At 43.3% G+C, this 13569-nt stretch overlaps 1 protein-coding gene across 11 annotated transcripts in view; it reads left to right on the top strand.

The window, feature by feature from the left end:
* The window catches only part of pou3f3b (POU class 3 homeobox 3b), a 184433-nt gene that overhangs the window by 75405 nt on the left and 95459 nt on the right, over positions 1-13569 (top strand). The window lies entirely within an intron of this gene.

Raw genomic sequence — 13569 nt, 5'->3', positions numbered from 1 at the left:
TAGACACGTCACACCAGATAGAAATTAAGCTTAAATTAGCTGTTAGCTCAATTAGCTTTGTGTGAGTTGTATGTAGCTAACAAACGAAACCAGATACAAAAACAGTGTTAAGTGTGTGAGTGTGGGGATTGAACATATTCTGTTACATAGTCTATTACATTTGTGTTTGGGCTTCCGGGATGCTTCCATGATTATTCGCTCCTTCACTGTATTATTAATTTGATGTCGATGTGAACTGTGTTACAAGTCAAAAACTGGCAATTGCATGAATGCGTCACAGGGCTTCTTTCTGGAACTGTAATTTTAATGCAGACTTCCACTACAGAAGAAGCTTACAGCCCAGTTTGAACCCCAAATTAAGAAGAAACAACAGACTAGAATGCAGCTTTAGTTGGAGTTCAAATGCTGTTTTCCCGACAGCTAAAACTCTTCAGAATAAGTAACCGATCCACTCAGCAGTCTAGTTTGAGTGCCTGAATCACTTTGCCGTCAGATTTTAATCTAAATTTCATATTAGTGTCTGCGGTTTGACTGCAGGGTGAAGCGAGTTTAATCAACCTTTCCTGAACTCGTTCACTACCACTGGACTGCCTGAAAGAATTTAGTTAGTGAAAAGACTGAAGCTTCCCACCACCCTCACTCAGGATAACTTTTTTCTATCCCTACTTACAAATAACCTGCAGCTGAGTGCTGTAAGTGTATTGTTTTTAAGTAGGTAAATTACACTTGATCACAAAATAACTTGTGCTCATAGGGGAACGGCGAAAAATGATGGTTGTGCTCGGCCCCCGAGAGAGAAACGGTGAAGTTTGTCTGCACCGGGAAGCTCCCAGCAGGACGTTTTTAACGGAGTGTGATGGAGGGAGTTGTTCAGAATCAAGAATGCATTGCTCAGCAAAGAGAGAAGTATAAAATGCGATGTTCGTCACTGCCTCCTCCATGTTGGATCCACAGCGCGTGTATCAGGAGAGCCCAGCTTCCCGACTGTAAGATGATTGGCTTCCACAGAACTTATTAAACATAATTGCAAACTAATTAGTACAGCGATGGCTTGGCACCTCCGTCTAGTGCCAGACACTCAATGTGGGTTTACAACATGCATTTAAATTTTACACTAATTGCCAATCCCTGATTAATTCATGACTGGGGTGTGCTTTATAATAGTTATTAATAGGGCTGTATAGATTAGATTAAGAATTAATTTCCAAATAAAAACCTGCCATTACATGCATGGAGAAAGCCATGTGTTGCAGAGCGACCTGCACACGCTGATGTATGCGTCGTGTCACAATGCATTGCCAAAGCACTTTGATTTCACAATCGGGGTTTGTGTTTGTGGAGCGGCAATTTGTACGGAATCACTTGATCTAATGAGGACTTGCTTCAAACTGCTCGTCTAATGACCGTTTGCGTCGAATTCGCTATTGAAACGACTGACTGCACCCACAAAACATTGCTAATAAACCAAAGAAAAAAACCTTCACACAACGTGCAACCGATGCCCTAATTATAAAAACAGACGGCGTACGACACATCGCTTTGTCTGATGCCACCTTCCACGCTCGTTAGTGTCCCAACCTAAAGCCCTACTGGATGGTGACCTGTGAGGTTCTCCATCTTGCTCTCGAGGTATTAATCCTGGCCCACACTCCTTGTGCTTCTCTCCAACAACTAATGGTCACAGCGTGGACCTCACAATGCTTCCCTAATTTCCACTAATTGAACGGTCGTTAGCAGCCACGGGCCTTGGCACTGGAGCACGCGTGGGTGTATGTGTGCGTGTGTGCGACTGTACGGATACGCATGAATGCTTCTTCATCTAACTACATGTTTGCCTCCACGCGCACGTGTATCGGAGTGTATTTGCTCTGCATCAAATGGCCTGGCACCGTTTCGGAGGGCGTGCAGGACACCGGTGGCACAGGGAGATCATTAATTCGCCCTGCCTCTCTGCACGGCTTATTTTGATGTTTTTGTAATGAGCGCCTGCCAGGGAGGGTAAACAGCGAGACTCGTCGCGGCCTCTTTGATGTCAAATGATGTGAGAGGCGATGAGGGTGGAAAAGACATGGAGGAGCAGGTCTTAGGAAGGAGTAGATGCTGAGAGGCCCGCAAGGAGCGGCGAAGATGAGGAGAAATCGCTCCTGGGTCGAGTGGCTGCTGGTGATTTCCTGTCACACACAGGGAGGTGTGAAGAAACTAAGTTGTGTGTGTGTATGCTTGTCATGGCTTAGGAGCATAAGTGCGTGTCTGTGAGCTCTGGCTTCCTGCCCGTTCAAACTAAAGGAGCCCCAAGGTATCTCAAATCTCTTGAATTTGGAATGAACGGGGGGGTTAAGCATTAAGTTGCTTTTTAATAGTGAAGTTTGATGTTTTCATGATGTTTAATTGGTTAGTGGAGCAATGAATCAACCTTTACATGTAATGTAAGGTTGATTTTTGTCAATTGCAATACTAGGTAAATAATGAACTATCATGCTTTACTTTTAAGCTAACATGGATGAGAAGTGCTGCGGATGAAACCATAAACACTACTATGCTTGCATTTTTCCATCTCCATGACAACTCACTGGGCAAACTCCACCCAGCGATGAAGACTGTGATACGGTTGAAAGCTGCGGGAAAGGGTAGTTGGTGAACCTGGAGATGGGATTATTTTGTCAGACCAAAGACGTGATTGAGAGTTGTTTTAATATGAAATGATTATACTGTCTAAAAAAGGCAAATATATGGGAAAATATGCATAATATGTGTGCATTTCCCAGTGGACAGTATGGGTATAAATAAAGATGGACACTGTGACATTTTATTTATGCATAGGTAAACGCAATCCTTGTACACTATAATTTGTACCTATAATAATTTGAGGTTGTGTTGCTGTGCTCAGTAACATAGTCCCCAACATGGTAACTTGCTCCCTCCCCTGTCAAATTGACTCCAACCCTAACTTTGTCTGCCTGAAGGTGTCGAACCATAACTTTCTGCCTCATCAAATACATTTATTTGTAATTCCACACGCACACTCGAACAATAAATTTAAAGTTCCAGGTATAATTTGCAACCTGCATGTTCAAACTCTTCAAGTAAACAGCTTCGAGGGAAGCAAAAATGATTACTTTGAGTGGGAGATGGACAATTTTCCAATGTTAAATTAGTTCATCCCTTTCTGCCCCGGACTTGCATTGGTGTCTCAATGTAGTTTAATTTTAGGTCGGGGAAATATCATCGGGTAAAGTGGGCTCTTGACTCACCGGGAAGGTTCGTGGGACTCGGGTCTCCTTTCAATCACTCGACTCTCCCCAAACACTCCTTTTCTCAGCCGTTTTGCTTTTGATTCCTCCCTTTGTCAATATTTCTAGTGTTTCCAATCAGTCCACTTGTATCTTTTCTCCACCGTCTCCCTCTCCATTTTCTCCTCGTCCTTTACTGTGCTACTGTCGACCACAATTAGACCCCTCCTTCGCTGTTTACCGGTGCGGCGTGCTGAGGCCCCAGCCGAGGGTGACATCTTGACAGTTTCCTGTTATGCTGCAAACAAAAGGACCTTTTTTGAATGATGAGCTGTTATTATGTAAATGGCCTCTGACTGATACTGTCTCAGCACGGCAGAGTCCCAACGTCCAGTCGATGGCGGAGGCTGCTGCAGTGATAGCCATCATTTTCATGATTGCGGGGACCTCAGAGAGGAGATGTGACCGGGGGTTACGTTGGATGAGCAGGTCTGTTCACTCCACAGTGACTGACCCCCATATGGAAAACATAGCTTTGTGCTCTTGTCTTGATTCAATGGATTGACTTTGAGCAGTACATCTCAGGCACACTTGAGGCGCTCAAGGTTAAGAAGTTGCTGGTAATTTATTTCATGGGAATCGCATGAAAAAGTAGGCATTATAGTTTACTTGTGAGTTCATCCCAAATCTTTCAAGCGCCATTGCTTGTATAAAAGCTCTTTGCATTAGAAACATTGTATTTAAAGGGGCGCTGCCTTAATTTCGTAAACGCCATGGTCGTTGTGTGAAAACGGTTGTATAACGTCTGCTGTGCCTCTGGAGGAGCTATGTCAGGTCTGGAAAAAATAACCCTCATGATGTCATAATGATACCATCAGGGTTAGATTGGATTGAGTTTTGAGATTACAAATGTACACCATAATGTTTACACAGCAGATGTTGGAATAGATCAGACAGGGAAAGTGTGTTAAAAATACACTATTGATATGCATTATGGGAAATGAAGGAACCAGTATTTTAGTATCTTAACTCTTACTAAAGGCCAGAATATCTCGACCTCTTAAATGTGTCTAAAACTTATTTTTTTCAGTATTTTAGCAATCTTTTTGCATAAGCACTGCATATTCCTTTCTTGTTCTTTCCTCGGCGATTCACAACCTTTTCTACACTTCTTACCCCGTTACAACAACCCCCTTGTCACAGGTAGCATATGTCTACGGGTTTTGAGTAGATGAATTATCATTTTTATGTACGTAGAGTTAAAATCCATAGGAAGTTTAATCAAAAGAAATTTTCAGTTCAGCTGGCGTTCGGTAAAAAGGGCAACTTCTCTAAGTAGCACAATCCCGGTCTGATTCACGAGTCTAGAATGAGATGCTTCAGTAAGACATGATAATATTGTTGCTGCATTCCTGTGGGCTAAGAACACTTTATAATTGATTTTCTGTAAATAAAACCTCGGAGGCAAAGGCCTAGCGCACACGGATGTGCTCACATCAAAGTACAATCTAGCCTTCTGTGTGTCTTTATCTGTGTGTGTGTGTGTGTGTGTGTGTGTGTGTGTGTGTGTGTGTGTGTGTGTGTGTGTTTGTGTGTTTTCTAAACTTGTGTGTGCGTGTAGGCCTGTGTGGTTGCAGTGACTCACTCTCCCTGACCTCCGCGCTGCCCACACACACAAACACAGAGAGGAGCTCGGCGCTAGCTTCGTGCTTTCTCATCAGCCGACCTCTGACCCCTGCCATCAGCCTCTCTGACGTGGAGCTGAGCCGTATTAACCTGGACCTCTTCTGTTTCCAAGCACAATCATCCATCCGCATAACAACCGCGATCGCCAAATCCGTCGCACCGCCGCTCCCCGCCATCATGCAGGTTAGATGTGTAATAATACATGCGTGCTCACACCGCAAATAGGCGCCTCGCCGCTGTACGGCACACCTTCGCAGGGAGATCAGAAGAAGAAGAGAGGGGGCGGTGATGAATATAAGGAAAAGGTGGGGGGGGGAGGCGCAGTGAATGGAAAAGGGAGGGAGAGCGCTTGAGAAAGAGGTTTTGTTGTAGACGAGGTGTGTTCATATTCTTCACTTCATTGGGTCTCATTATTCCCCAGCATGGCTGTGAGCATGTCCATGTATGATTCATCCAGAAGCACCTCAGCATGGCTCAGGGAAATTACCCTGCGTGACATACACACACACACACACACACACACACACACACACACACACACACACACTGTACAAAATGTTAATCATATTTGCTCTTACCAGGAAATAGACTGACCAGATGAGTCCAGGTGATGATTCCATATTGAATTTGTCCATTATATTCACTTTGGCAAACGTAGCCATGACTAAATCTGTATTCTATTTTTTGTTAACAAGATATTTTCATGTTTATAATGGCATATTTTTCTGGTCATTATACATACCGCCCAAATAATGAGATAAGTAGGTTTGAAATGTTGTTGTAACCAGGAAAAGATCCGGTCAAAGCTGCCGCTTCACTGTGTCGGCTGCTGAATGGCATTGTACTCATAAATTATGTTATCAGAAAAGTAGAAGGTCAACGTCATCTAACCGTTTTAGGCAGTTGAATTCAAAGGGTTACCAAAGGGTCTATATCCTTAATGTTACACTTCCGGGATTGCTCTGATGCTGCAGGAAATTCCGCCGAATGCATGTATTTTTCTTTTCCTTTCCGCTTTCTTTGTGTTGGAATTTTAAGTTCGGTGGATTTTTGAGGACTATTTGTGACTGCTCTTCAGATCTCTGCAGGATAAATCCAGGCAGCTAGCTAGACTATCTGTCCAATCTGAGTTTTCTCTCGCACGACTATTTTGCAGGGCTCTGTGCGGAGCTTAGCACCGCCCATGACGATTCTGATTGGTTTAAAGAAATGCCAATAAACCAGAGCACGTTTCCTTCCATCCCCGAATGCTGTGTGGAGTAGCCAGACCCTCTGTCAGCGCACTTTGAAGGAGGGTCTGCCAAAGCGAGACTACCAAAAGGGCATAAACGCACCACAGCACAACTGTTATCTAAGCTTAATGTTCTTGTGGCCAATGTGGAGAACACATGGAGCAAAAGTGGGCAAATTACTAAATGCTCCGTTGTCTTCTGCTTATAATATGAGTGAGCTAAATGAAGTGGAAGTAATGTGACTACTTGTGACATCTTAGTTCCAAAATTGATGTACAGTATGACTTACTGAAATTAGATATATAGGCCTGATTAAACATAGGGAAGTGTTGTGTTTTTTGGTTGTAGTTTTAATCCCCATCGATAAACAGTCAAACGTGGCACCAGCAGGAAACTGTCGCCCTCTAATCCATCATAAGGCCCTAAGATAAGGCCATTTATATTTATTTATATTCTCAACATCAAAATGCTTTGATACTAACATAGGCACTACCTAATTTGATGCAAAATACTGAGGCATGTGTCAGGCATGATATCATAACTGCAAAACATCTCTATTGCTAGGACTGCTTGCCATTTAGCTATGACAGGGTGACTTCAAGACAGCCATTCAGACCTTAGACATAGGACACAAGTTCACAATATGGCATCAAAAATTAAAAGAACCACTTGGAATCCACAATTTGTCTGGGAGTTAAACTTTTGCGGACACTAGGTAACTTACACTACACAGTGGATAACTGTAGTCAGAGCGTTGATTGATGTGATTAGCCAGTGTGCTGTTGGGGTATTAAGGTAATTGTGTAATCTAATGTAATTAAAGATTAGATAATAGTCCGTGGATATGTCTTTGCACATGGAGCATTTAGCACAACCAAAACCTCTCGTTACAGTATTTTATCAGGCGTCAGATTGCTTGTTTATGCTCCCAAATGTGATACAAATGTCAGTGGACAAAATGCACTTTGTTTTTGGTTATAAATTGAGTTTTGGTGATGAAAAAAAAAACACAAAATGAAAGATGAACAAACAATCAAAACAAGTGCATCTACGTAGTATAATAGGTTCGCCTCCTCTCTCCGATCAACACCGTCCCACACAATCACAACACACTCACCTGCCTATCCTCCTCTGCTCAACAGTTACACATCCAACACACCCATCATCTTGAATACTAAAAACACACACACACACACACACACACACACACACACACACACACACATTCTCTTACTCTCCCAGCCAGACCAGTATTTATGAAGCTGCCCGCCTGCCTATCTTTTCCCCAGCCCGGGCGAATGATTTTCTTTGAGTGCTGTAACTATCATGTCACACCATGTTGTCATTACAGTGATTGCCGACGGCCCTGATAACCTCCCTGCGGTGATTTGTACCATTGAGGAGTAGTTTCATTTTTCTCTCTTTCTCTCTATACTCTCGTTTGTCTGCTCTCATCTTGATTGCGGCAGCTCCCATCAGCACCCGTGCCCTGTTTGTAGTCGCGGTGAAAGAGATCTCTCCTTTCCACGGGCAACATTTCATCTGCCAGCCGAGGGGAGACGCAGCTCCATCATCCTTTTCTAGCTCCTTCCACCCCGCCTCCCGTCCTCTCGCGTCACTCTTCTTCTATCTCCCCTTTTTTCTCTCCCTCACACGGCTCGGTCTCCCTCCTTCCCCCAACCCCTCTCACTAAACTCTTTACCCTGTACCTCACATTCCCTCTGTCTTTCTCTGTATCCCTTTTCGTTTCACAGAAAGCTTCAGCCATCTCCTGGTATGATACGGCTTGCCATCAGCACTGTTTACCGCCCGCCTTTGATAGAGGAATCAGCTCTCCCCTCCCTTTTTCTCTCCCTCTTTCTCTTTGTTTTCTCACTCCTTTATTTCTGTGTCTCCCCCCCTCACGTAAGTTGTCATTTGTTGCCCATTGTCTCTGTGGTATTTAGTGGCGGGGAGATTAGGCAGCTGTGAATGGACTGCAGCTGTCTGTGCTGGATTAGGGGAGTTTAATCAAAGTATTTTCTAATGCGCCTCGTAATGATGATCCATAGGGACGGAGGCTCTTTAACAGATAATGATAGCTAGGCTGGCTGCCGTAGATGACTCGCTTGGAAGCAGCACAGTCGTATTGTCGTATACAGTCATATTGTTGCTTTGTATAGGCCCGGCTTTGCTGTAATAACGTGCTACGCTACAGCCCAAATAGTTGCTTTTCAGGAAACAGCAGGAGTTGGCTGCAGAGAGCTCTAAAGGCTTTGTTTAGACTCATATCTTGTCATGTCTCTAAATGTCACAATTTGGTACTCGCACAAAAATGGCGCGATAAGAGCGGAAACAGGTGTTGATTGGCCCCTTCGGTAACCTCTCTAGTGTTAATGATATGCCTCCTTCGCTTGATACAAGCAAACAATTGTCTGTGTACTTGGCTTTCTTCTGGACTTGGCTTTCCTCAGAGTGTGTTGGTGACAGAGAAGTCGGTTTGATAAGCCTCTCAATCCTTCTGTAGGGCAAATGTATCTGCAGGTAGCCTTACCCAGCAGAAATGCATTCATTTGAATCAGAAACAACGTTTTAATGCCTTCCTTTCCCAGTGTTGTAAAGTGCGGTGTCCTGACAAGTGACATTTGCATACCACTTGATACAAAAACTGAACCCAACGTTGAGTTTAAAGCGATAATTCTAATGTAATCGACTCACTATTTCAGCCTCACCTCAGAGGGCAATAAAGTAAATATTTGAATGCAGTTGTCTGGCTCCTGACAGCGGAAAAAAACTATTTGGATCAGATATTCAAAATATGGCAAACACATCTTGGCTAAACTTACCTGCAGAATCAGTGCCAGGGGTGAAAGAGGAAACTGAGCCAATAAAGATGGAGGAACACTTTATGTATTAAAAGGTCCATATTGTTTTTGACTGAGTACATAACTGACCACTCATAAGCTCTTGATCTGCCAGAAGTACAGTGGAAATCTATTTGAGGTGTCCACAACCTTAAATAGATTACACTTTGTGTTAATCTTCATGCATCTCATCAGACACTCATTACAATACTGATCTTGAAAATTGGTGTGGTGTCAGTAACAGGTCCCATCATTTTCTAAAACATATGTAAAGGACAATTAAAATCTGGTGATTATTGGGAAATTGGAGAGAGTTGGTTAACTGAACCTGCAATAATGTAGAATGGGTCTACAGGCAAAAAATGTTTCCAATAATAAATGAATATGTTGTGCATTTTAAAGTCAGTTTTTCCAATCATTAAGATTTCAGCTATTCTTTCCAGGAAATTTGTCTGAAAATAAACATTTATTTATTTTTATATTTTATATTTTCCCTATAAATTGTACCAAATTGCTTAGTTAATTTCAGCAATTTCAAGTAGATAATTACAAACCTTGTAAATGTGTTTTACCTGATTTTAAACAGACTGTTTTTTTAGATCTATATATTTTTTTCAATGACAACCTTGGCCATATCGGCCCGTTACACAAACCAAAACAGAACCAACACTCACAGATGAAAAACTTTTAAATCTTAGCTAAGGAATTGCCCAACACTCAATTGTAACCAAGATCCAACGTGTATCCTCTCTGTATGTACATAAAATACAACACGTTGTCTTGAAGACTACAGCTCAGTCTTTGGATGAATGGCTCCGATATGCCACGTTACTCATCCTACTCCAGCCTCTCACACACAGTTCCAGTCCGCAGATATCCATAGACCCGTCTACCTCTTTAAGGACTCTCGGAGTTGTTCAACCTTCGTTAGTAACCACTCAGGAGGCTCTTTAGAATCCCGATTGCATTCTTTAAAAATTAGGTTTTATTTTTTTTTCGTATCTTATATGAGGCTCTGGCGTCATCTGTCCTTATCACCAAAGCAGCTTGGACTTGAAACTGCACAGGAAGATTAGCTAACTGAAGCAACATGGTGGACTAAAGAGACAAAAGTTGAGCATTAAAATAGGCCAGAGCAGGGGAAATTTGGACCTGATACTGTAGGGGTAGACTTACAGTGCCTACAGTGTACTGGATTGTTGAGATTATATTCCAATAGGTTTTTCATTGGGAAACGTATGTATTAGTTAATTTGGCACGGCTGTCTGGACTAAGGTATATGGCTAAAACCGAGGCAGGAGTTAATTTAAAACAAGTCAAATGGGCATCAATTCGTCATCTTCCTGGAGTGGGTAAAAGTGGATCAAATGGCACCCCAACAGAGCCAGCATATGGAGCTGATCATCTCACAGCCAGCTGACTTCATTTTGCACCTTTATTACTAATCATTACAGCTAAAGAGAGATCTCAGCAGCAATGGGAATGAAATGAATAGGATGCAGCACCTTGTTATGCCTATTAGCCTCGCAAAGGTGTTTGTGTTAACATTTTTCTGTCCTGACACTATAGTTAACTGACCCTCCAACACTCTTTGCCCTTATTTGACCTATATTAAGACCAGCAGACTGCAGTACTCTTAACTTCTCATTTAAAAAACAATCTAAATGGTTAGACTGAGACTCTATTCTCTTGTTTCCACTCTCTATTTCCTTATACGTTTCCACCCTTCACAAGAAACGGAAAAGAGGTGGGTAGTAGTGAGATTCTCCCAAACATTTAGGACAGCTCCTCCGTTCGACTATGTGCCTTATCTACCTCCAGTATTTTGACAGTGCAGCACAGTGTGTCTCAAAGAAACGGTGTCTGTGTAAAGGAAGTGGCGGGGAGCTGGCGTGTCTGGTGCTAAACTCACAGCAGAGCACGTCGTGTTGTGATATGACCCGGCGCTGACACGCAGATGATGGAAGACAAAAAAATAAAATAACTCAAACTGAGACAAGAGAAAGAGGGAGAGAGAGAGAAAGAGGAGAGAGGGTCTTTTTAAACTCCAATGTTGCCTCCTAAATAATGAGAAGAGAGAGGCGGGGGGTGAATCAGAGATGAAGGGATGCCGCCTATCCATGGTTTCCTCCTTCCTCCTCTCTCCTCCCTCCTCCTCTCTCCTCCCTCCCGTATGCACGGAGGCCCCCATGCTGCTCAAGACAGATGCTGGGGGAAACAGCGAGGCATGTTGCTACTGTGGCTTGTTTCTCAATCAGAGGCTTAACTCAACACCTAACACACACACACACACACACACACACACACACACACACATACAAACACAGTATCTTGGCACAAAGATGGAATTTGTGTGCTCATACACACTCGCACGCACACACACACACACATTACTCACACATCCGGATAATATCCGTTGAGATGTGAGATTACAAACGCTATAGCTCCACCTGTTCTTTGCCATAACAGGTGCCTGTGATAATTATTTCACCTCTCTCTGATGAACCTGGCTCACACTAGACAGCATGCAACTATAGCAAACCAGAACATTTCATTAAACTATTGCTTTGTAATTACTGTATTTGATTTCTATTTGATCCCTTTATCTGCGCAAATACAGCTTTCTTACCAAAATCAACATGGGCTATTCGCAATGGGCTTTTTTTTCCTGTTCCTAGGAGCCAACAGATGGGCAAGTGTCAAAGGTCACTGTTTGGCTTTGAGGTAACAGCCGCCGTTAGGAGGGGTCAATCTGTGTGCTCAATAAGCCGGGGACCTGGCGAGTGCGCCAAATTGATTCAGTCCTCTACGGCACGCTGCTGGGATCCGCACTCCTGTGGCTTCCCCCTTGTCTTGGTTATCTGTAACAGCTATCAGCGCTAATCGGAAGTCAGTCTCACGCCCTTATAGACAATAGGAGTCGTGAAATCAAACGTAGCATGCAGAAGACCTAAAAGAAGGTCGAGGTGTGGCCGTCGAAGATGAAATGCATGCATTTGCACGCAGTTCCTAATGCAAATGGAGACAGGAAAAAAAAAACTTGATGCCATCATTTGCAGGGAGTGGCAGATGAAAGCAATGCGTCGCATGCAAAACGTTTAAACAATCTTTTCTCAATTAATCTTTTATTAAATATATGGTGCTCAACATGCAAGAGCCTTTCAGGCAACCTCTCTAACGCGTCGTGGCGACAGCATCCTCCATTCCGCTACCAGTTCCCTAAACTTTCTCTTCACCTGTCTGGAATGTGTAGAACTGGAATCTAATTGCAAAAGTCATGACACAAATTTTTTTTCTAATGGTGCAGGACCCATCAGGGTGGAGTCTGCAGTACTCATCATCCCTGTAGTTCCTTTCTAGCATCTATTCAAGCATTCAAATTCAGATGCAGTTGAAAGCCAAACGGTCCTGAGTTAAGCTCCTTTTGGCTTCTTGACTATCTGGTCATAGTTCTCTCTATGTTGTAAAGACTGTACAAGCATCTACATTGTGACTCATTGCCTTAAAGGAACATATTTCTTCCTTGGGTCTCATCTCAAATGAAATGTCTCTTATGAACAGAACTAACAAGGTCACAGCTGTCTTCTCCTCGCTGACCCATCGTCCTATCTGCAACTCTCTGAATAGAACAAGACAAAGAAAGCCTTTTTTCTTTGGTGGAAGTTTGTGAAAATAATCTATTGCAGGGATCCTGTATCAAAAATAATGGCACGACCGGTTCTCTCTGTCTCTCTCTTTCTGTGTGTGGGCTAATTTCGGCACTTACTTTTGACTTCTGGCTTTTGATAGCTCTGTCTGCGTTGATAGATGATATCACCGTTGCTGGCTTGGAAGTACACCCGATTTTTTTTTTCTTCACAAGCTGTAGCGTTGATGATATACATTATCGGACTAAGTGTGTGTGGAGTATGATTCTGGTGCTGCCTCATTACTGCAGGATTACATGTGCATCCATTGGCAAGGGGGGGTGCGCTCAATCACTCTCCCCCTCTACTCCTCTAATTCACAGAATGATGTAATTATCCCTTTTTTCTCCCTCTGACACCTCACACACATTCTCTTGAGCACAAAAAAACATTGACGTCCACAGTCACAGGTATTTTCTCTGGCTCTCTGCATCCCCACACACACACACACACACACACACACACACACACACACACACACTTGCAAAGAGAGACTGAAGGCCACTGTGTGACAAAAGAGGAGCATTTTGTGCCTTTGACATGATCTCCCCTCCCCACAGTTGACGAGGGCCCACAAAGCCCGGTGGTGAATGAGGGTCAGCTGCAGCCTGGCCCCTGGGAGCCTCCCGTCGAGCCTTTTAATGAATGTCATTTTCTTGCATTAACCACCCCGATTGTTGGATAATGGCCTCCCAACAATAACATTTAACCAATTCCCCTGTCTTTTGGGCTGGCTCATTTGGGCCTCAGCAGGGGGTGGTAATTGATTGTGTAATTCCAATCAGAGCTGTAAACAGATTGGAGGTTCCTTCGGAGCTTCCTCTCCAACATACGTACAAACGCACACACACACACACACACACACACACACACACACCCCCTCCTCTCACAC

This window comes from Perca fluviatilis, chromosome 24, assembly GCF_010015445.1.
Source record: "Perca fluviatilis chromosome 24, GENO_Pfluv_1.0, whole genome shotgun sequence".
Taxonomy (NCBI): Eukaryota; Metazoa; Chordata; class Actinopteri; order Perciformes; family Percidae; genus Perca; species Perca fluviatilis.
The sequence above is the reverse complement of the archived record's forward strand: the minus strand, read 5'-3'. Positions and strand labels throughout refer to the sequence as shown.